The sequence below is a fragment of the Asterias amurensis genome, chromosome 8, assembly GCF_032118995.1.
Source record: "Asterias amurensis chromosome 8, ASM3211899v1".
In the NCBI taxonomy this organism is placed as follows: Eukaryota; Metazoa; Echinodermata; class Asteroidea; order Forcipulatida; family Asteriidae; genus Asterias; species Asterias amurensis.
In genome coordinates, this window is record NC_092655.1 from 106,205 (window position 1) to 114,813 (window position 8,609).

Consider the following 8,609-nt stretch of genomic DNA (forward strand, 5'->3'; position numbering starts at 1 on the left):
AGCAATATTATGGCACTCCTATTTAATAACAATACTGTATGTACCCTTAAAGCATGACATCCGCGCCTCGCAATATTTAGACAGCATTCTTACGAACAAATTCATTCCATTGAGTCCAGGAAATCCAAACAGATGAATAAACATAGTTTCACTATCTCCTCATCATAGAGACATATCACCTAAATGAATCAGATACAATAAACACAATATCCCGAAAATCTTTTCAAATTCTATGTTTTTTTGTCTAGCATTTGTTAGTTTGAAGATTGGGCCAAGCCAGGCGGCACCCGGGGCTTGAAATGGAAAATAATATTAAACAGGTCATCCGGGAAAACTCGTGGATGAATCTGATTGGTGGCTATAGAGTGCAACATACCACCTTGTAAACTCTTCTTCAAATTCGTATTAAAATTAATGAGTCTCATCATTCAAACATGGTTGAGTGTTTTGAAAAATGAGACGCCTGTTGGTTTGATTAGGCGCTATATAAGGAGACGGAGAATGAGTTGTGAATCGTGCAATAAGGACAGAATAGCCAGTTATTTGTCGAGATAACGGACGTACTTTATTTTTGGATGCATCCATTTCAAAGAGTTGCTTTAAGCAAATTTGCAATTTTTCTATTTGAAAATTTTCTGCTTAAAAGCAGAAATATTGCTTAACAATTTTCTTAACAATTTTCTCAACAATGAGCAGGACGCCAGTCACAAATTGTGAATGCGACATGATTGTTTGGCTGTTAACCTAACCCTGGTAAGCGTAATTTTGTTGTGCTTAGCTAGTTTTTGTGTTTAAGCAGCTCTATGAAATTGGGCCCTGGGTTTGAGTCGTGTGCTCTTGAACGCTCGGCCACGACATTCAACTTTATAATAAAAACGGTATTTGGTAAGAATCGTTTAAAGTTAGTCACATCAGCTGAGATAACTACGAGTACCTTCATCTTCCAGCCTTAGGAATAGAACCCAATTAAGGCTATCAATAATACTGCCATGTTCTCTAGGTAAACCCGGAAAAGGGACATCAACACTTTAAGATCTGCGTATTACTTTAAACACGAGATGATTGGTTAATGAGTGGTACTTTGTCTTGTTGCTCGCGGCACTTAGTTTGTCTGGTATTAGAAACTGATATTGGAATCAGCCAGATTTTTAACCAAAACACTTATACACCGATTCGTTGTTTTTCCGAACAAAATACAAATACTTGGTTTCCCATGCATGTGTCTTTAAATCTGACATTGATTTTAGTGTGTGCAGTAAATACTTATATCGAGCTATAAAGACGAAGCTATGATGAGTAAGATATATCTCCACACGTAAGTTTGTAACGCTGCCCAATGTGTGAGTGTGTTTGTCAGATGCTCTGAGCGGTTTCCATATGGTTATTGCATAGCAACTTGATTCCTCTAGCCAATGGGTTCTACGGGTTGCAGCTGTCTTGGGTGCCACAATGTATAGACTATTTTCGGTTACAGTAATCTTTCGAGGTTGGTTTTAAGACGATGAAGGAAATAGCTCGAGGCACTTTTAGTATGCAAAAAATTAAAACAATGATGGAAACATAGGAAAACTCTTTCAGATGTACGGTCAACAGCGTGTGTGTGTAGAGACGAGTCACATAATAAACGCACCAACGTGACAACTTGAGAAAATCTTCAAAGGCTGTTGCGAAATGCCAATAGATAAACCTCTTGTTAAAAGGAGTAATGTTTTTTTTATACAAGAACATTTTGCATCAGCGTCAGGGTTTTCATTCAGCAAAAAGGGTTGATATTTATTTCATCATCTCGTTGATGTGTGAGGAATTGTGGTCTGATGACGTAACGGTTTCATGTTGCTTACGATGACGTCACGTTTCAAAGTTGGGAACTAACCAAAGATGAAAATGCTTACGTCACTGATGAGAATTTGGTAACCTTTGACATTCGCAGAGTATAGCGCGCCCTCTAAGTGTACTTTAAACAATGAGGACAAACGAGTGGTCGTGGATTTACCTGACCTCACTGTGGAGCGAAAACACTCAATATCGCGTCTCCAGTAAAAATATACACTGATATTGATATGTCAATCGTTACACAAATGAGTTAATTTATCCATTAACATGCGGAAACCTCTTTCAGCAGCTGCGCATGTCGATAGCTTGGGTCAATTTGACACGATCTACGGTAAACCACTTCAGTACCGTCTCGCTACACCGTCTAATTGATCGGACTCCTTGTGGGGGTAAAGCCAGTGGGTCAACCAAAGCCTTGGTGACCCCGGCAAGCGCAACTCCGTTCGGCATTAGCTGGATCTCCCATACTCGGCTTACGTTTCTGCATTTATTAGGTCTACAAGTTCCATTGGTTATTGATTACGGTAATAGTAGAGTCCCTTTCGTATAAACTGCTGACTATAGCCCCCTTTGAAACGGTATCTTCAGATCGAGGAGAAGGAAGGAAAGCAGACGGGTAGCTAAGGGTACTCCCAACCCTCAGGCATCGCCTTCGGAGCTGGCCATGCTTGAGCTAACATCAATTGGGGTTTTTTCTCGTTAGATTGAAAAGTGTGAGAAAAATCCGATACTTTCCTGCCTTTTGTTCAATGAAGACGAGACTCAGATTGCATTTGGTCATGCATGTATTCTGTGTTGCGGTGGGCTGACTAATAACGTTCGAATGAGACACGGGCTTTCCAGGATCAATCTTGCCAAGATAATCTCCTCACTTTTTAATCTCAAATAATTACAAAAGGTCAAATTTGTAAAGGTCATATACCGGTCGAGCAGTCTTGAAGGTTCGAACACAAGTGGTGAAAATGGCACCCATATCCTAACAACACTTTAATGTCACCTTTGTGAAATGGATCGGTTTTTAATTATGTGGAACATTGTTATAACCGGTCCAAAACATGGCTCTGGTTCTCCATGGCTGCTCATTCGAAACCCAGATAATTTGTAAACCCGGAATCCTCGCAAACTGACCTCCGGAACAATGATGAAACGACCCAATCTCGGAGTCTAACGAAGTCTAGACTTGATTCAAGTCCAACTCTCGAGTGCGAGAGGTCCCTGAGCTTATCCGCCATCAAAATGTTCCTATTGTGGTTCCGAGAATAGGACAGGTTGGTGGAGTTTTCTGATGTTAGGCGATGGGACTAAAAGTAAAAGGGATCTGACGAGATTGACTTGAGTCTAGTCTTAACGAAGTCCTGCCCGCAGGGTAAACATTCACTGAAACACTAGATGTGATTCGAACCCAAGACCGTTTGTGTTATTAGAACACGTGGCATAACGCATTGTTTAAACATGACGCTTGAAACACGAGATGTAGTCTCAATTACCTTAACAAAGGTACTGCATAAATTGTAATCAATACAGTAAAGGTTTCAAACGCAATTTTTAGCATTTATTAATAAATATTACAGGTAGGCCTAACACCACCAGTCAAGGTCTACTGTACACTTTAATACTGGATGGATCCAGTTCTAACTAACGGCATGCCATCAAGCTTTGCCGGCCACTGAAAGCAATGTGTTGCATCTTCATCACAAATAAAATGACTCCATACTGAAATGAATACGTGGAGGGATAAAACCTTTGGAAGGTATCTTGTTGTACAGATTGGCCGCTGTCATTCCCCAGGGAAATCTCTCAACAGAAACACGGCTATACCTTGAGTACCATGGTCCTTGAGTAGACTGTTCCAGTGCGCGAGAAAATCCCTTCACAGATTAGTTTTTGGGCGGGAATTCAGTGGATAATAAATTGGGCCACGTGTAGACTCTTTGACGTGAGTAAATATACCGACTACAGATATGTAGGCTGGCTGTAAATATTTAAAACGAGAAAGTCTGACGGTATTTTGATTTGATAGAGTTTCTCGAGTGTTACAATGAGTCTGGGATCAGGTGAGCATGGTCTATGGGAAGGAGGATGGTCTATGGGAAGGAGGTTACACTGTTGTCTCTCTGCTGCTTTGTAACATTATGAAATCAGTATATATGAAGTTGGAACTTCACTTTGAGACCAACACTAACTCTTACTTATAAAATAAGTAAGAATGATTTGTAAATGAACCCTGACGTCAGATCAAGATTTGTCCGAATACCGATACGTAAATAAAAATTTCAGTGAGTTCAAATGTGTGATAAAAAAATCCACCTGCACTTCAGACGGAGTTGATCGGACACGGAAATGTTACACAAATTTCATGCAAAGTGAGGAGCTTATACGAATAGTTCAATTGTTGGTTTTTTTGTTTTGTTTTTAAATGAGTGGGTTTTTTTATAAGGCGCTCATATCCGACGCTCGAGACGCTTCAATATTTCTCCTTCCGATAAGTGCACTTAGTTTGTCTACGTGTATCAAGATCTAGTTAAGATTGGCAAGGTTTATTTAGATATTCTTAGAAGTGAGTTGGATTGCTTTTGGGGCAACCGTTTGAAAAAATCACACTTCTCACTAAAAAAGGAAACTGCCCTATGATAGCTTACACATCCAGCACAATTCCACGTTCTACTTTCAGGCAATTCTTAAATCTTCCCTTTGGCAGTTTGTTGTATTCCTCCTTGAGAGTGTCTGTCATGAAGAAGATTGCAATTAAGATTGACATAATAAACTAAACTGCGTTTCTACCATTTCTCATTTCAGGTTATTTGGTCACAATCCTGGATAGTGCTACAGCCCATGCCTCTATATTGACGCTACTCGCCATAGCAGTGGAGCGTTATTACGTCATCTGTATGCCGTTCAAAGCTAACTATACGTGCACGTCCAAACGGACACTCATTATTTGCTGCCTGGTCTGGCTCATTGCTTTTATAAGTAGTGTTCCACTAGCCCTTACTGTTGTGTATAGCAACACAGAAGCGGGCTGTGTCTGTGGCAGCTTCGCCAATACCACCTTGGAAGAAGCCTACGTTGGGGGGCATAGCCGTCGGATTTTTCCTCCTCCCATGCGCGTTCATGGCTATCATATACTGCGTCATCGCCAACACGCTCCGTAAACACGATAACTACATGGCTTCAATCCGGAACAAAGAGTCTTTAGGACCGGCTTCGGGAACACCGGTATACCGGGAAGGTCGACTTGTCGAACTAGCCACCATGCCGAGAAAGAACAGCGGCGATTCCATGGTGGAAAATAACTACGTCCGTTGAAGAATCACGTGACCAGTAACTCAACCAATGAGGAGCACGAGCCAACGGTTGCGTTCATTGAAAACGAGGCCAATCACGAGGCTGCTATGAGGCCCTCCAATCAGTCCTCTTCAAACAGCACATGTCAGAATCTAGCCAATGCAGCCACCAGACAGGGCACACCGCCGTGTTGTTCTCATGATGGCCAGCGTGGGGTCGCTGTGTTCTTTCTGTGCTGGTTCCCAATGCGTACCGTTATCCTATGGCAGATCTTTGCGCCCAAGGAGTCGATCCGAGCCTGGCTGGGGGCGAACATGCATACGTTCCAGGTCATGATCGCCATATTCCGGATCCTGGTGTACATCAACTCAGCCATCAATCCCATCTTGTACAACCTGATCTCAAGCAAGTTCCGGGTTGCGTTCCGGTCAGTCATACGGTGTGAGAACGCAAGACGCGCCAGGAGCAAAAGGTCCATTTCTACTCGTTCCTTCACTTCTACGTCTAGTTTGAGAATTCATAGTCGTACACAGATTATCATGGGTAACAATTCCGCCATACTATTGTCAGAAACTTGTTTATGCCCAGAAAACAGTTGGTCTCAAAAAATGTTCAGTGAAAAACATGCATATGGATTTATCATAAAACAAAACCACCGAATTCCTCAATCAAATTCTCTAAGCAAAATAAAGAACAGAGATCTCTACAAAGCATTCACAAAATAACTGATCTCAAAAAGATATCTAGATATTCAGCCAGGGAGTGGTTCTATTGTTGAATTAAGTTACCGTGAAATCGTCTTATGGCCAGAGGCAAGTACTAACTATCTCTGGTAATGAGCTCTATATCAGAAAGTCTATGTGTTATGTCATACCATCTTGAATCATTTGATTCTCTGTAATCGCCACTGAATGGTCGTTTACAGACAATATTTTCCAAGAGGCTAGCAATGAAACTCGTTTGAGTGAAACTTTATACCTGATGGATGTATTATTAAGCGACTAAGTCCCACCTTGAGCGGCAGAAACTCATTAATGATAAAGCCACATCATTAGTCGCGTACTTCGATTCAGCATGTTCATTGACTAAGTCATCTGGGTTTGTTTTAAAGACACTTGGCAATAACACTAGTAAGAACTTACTTTCAATAATTCCATTATGACAGAATTGGGTCTGTTTAAAGGGATTGGATACGTTTGATATTTAGAACCCACTGTTTGTTCTAATGCTCTTTGGTTGTAGATATACACACCATAAAACTAACCTGTGAAATGTTCATTTCAAAAGGTAGTCACATTTTTATTGCCGAAAATCTGGAGCGGATGTCCACGCAGAAAGAGTAATTTACATTTGGATTACACAATCTGAGAAACGTTAATGTCAGTAACGTTTCTCATATTCAAATATGTTGGTTGGGATTGAAAGTGATATCTTTTAACTTAACTGCAGTGCTTCGAAAAGAAAGACTATCAAAGTGCATTATACTATCCAAAGATGCTGTACTTCTTACACAGTTTGTTTTACCTTTTTTTTTTATTTTACTAAACGTAAATAGCCAAGTTATATCTTCATGGGTTAAGAGAGGGTCACACACATCAATACCTCAAAATACATTAAACCAAAAGCTATTAGATACAGTTGGTTTGGTTGAACAAACGTTTTTTTGAACACGCCCAAAGCCGAATCCTCTGTAAGGGTTTTAACTGCAATTATTGTTTGTATAATATTAAGAGATGAAAGTCAATACAATCCCCCGTGCGGTTCGGCTGGCGAGTCGCACGACTTCAAATATTGATATGAGGAAGTCTTAAGTATTGCGTTTAATAGTATCCTGGGCAGAACGTGGGCTCTTCAGTTGATCTTTAATCAGTTGTCATTAACGAGGATCGTAGAGTCATCAATCAAATTATCGCGTAAAACTGGGGAAAGTACAAAGAACTCGGGAATGAGGGTTATTTCCCCTTCTGAACAACAAAGAGTATGACCCCTTTAAAAATGCTTAGTCTTGACTTCTGTCTCATGATTTACCAAGATGATTATTTCATGGTCAGATTGGCCGGAGTCAAATCCGAATCAGGATTACCCGGATTAGATATCGGGGCTAGTTTTCCTATACATATTATTGGTTGTTCCGTGACTAGGATTCCTAAACCCGGATCTGTGTCACGTGCATAAAATAAAGATCAACGCATGTAGACCATTCCAATTTGTAGTCGAGTCAATACAATGGGTAGGACGCAACATGTCAGCCGTCGGCCCTGAACTTTTTTCAAAACCCCGGTCATATAAGGCTCATGCCTAGGCTTGGAACACTTCACAGATAGGCTTCGATCAAGTCACTGTTCATGGAAAGACTGGCATACTCTAGATAGCACTTAGCAATAGCCTGATTATCTGACGTCTAACTTGACAAACACATGATACAGTCCGTAACATCGTTACTTGTTCCTCGCTCAAAATACTACACTTCCTAAGAACTTTCCGTTTTATTAAAAATCTTTTATCAACAAGAAGTAAATTCGCAATCAATATCAATTATTTTGCTAAATTTCACCACGAAGTCAGCAGTGAGTTATAGGAATTAGTAAAGAAAAAATATTTAAAACTGTCTATACTAAATAATAGTTCATGTATCACTCTGCCATTGCTAGAGATGATACGTACACAAGTTTAGCTTAATCCTAAATCATCTAAATAAATAAAAAGTTAGAATTTAGATTTTTATTATTTTTTACTCAGATTTAGTGCAAAAAACTTTTGCAAGTATCATAATGTAAAAACATCTGGCTTTATGTAGAATGGGAATGGGTTTAAACTGACAGTGCAAACGTCATGCACACTAAAGTTTGAAAAACAAAATATTACTTTCTTTACAAGCTTTGATTATCATTTTCAATGACAACTTCACAGTCAAATACGTCTTTTATGAAGTTGCCGTTCGCACCCATACCCTTTTATCACAAGCACAAACACAGTAGACCACCTCTTGTCTGTGTCCATCGCATCATTGTTGTGCTTTATTCATTTGTTCCCCCATTCATTTGCATTGTTTTCCTTTATCTGTGACATTTTTTTCATTGTCGGTGTTGCTTGATAAGTAGAGTCGTACACAAGATTATGGTACGATGAGTTTGGCATACATCTCACTATCCCCAATGCGTATAGAGAATCGTGGCCGATATGTGTTAGATTGAGAGCCACCCCCCCCCCTCCCCTTCATCTCCGCCCCTCTTAAACAGAACAGAAGGAAACCCCCATCCCCCTTTTTTTTTGAATAAAAACTTACTTTGAACGAGTAATAGAGGTAAAACATTGTGAGACATGGCTCCCTCGAAAGTAACGTAGTCTTTGAAAAAGAAATAATTTCTCACTCAAATATTAAATGACTCCGGGACCAATATTCTCTTGCAACTTCGATGACAAATTGAGTCCCAATTTTCACAAGTTTGTTAATTTATGTATATGGTGAGATACACTAAGTGAGAAGACTG

At 40.0% G+C, this 8,609-nt stretch overlaps 1 pseudogene; it reads left to right on the forward strand.

The window, feature by feature from the left end:
• LOC139940818 (thyrotropin-releasing hormone receptor-like) overlaps window positions 1-6,056 on the forward strand; it is a 45,424-nt pseudogene extending 39,368 nt beyond the window's left edge.
• Window positions 6,057-8,609: the final 2,553 nt, after the last annotated feature.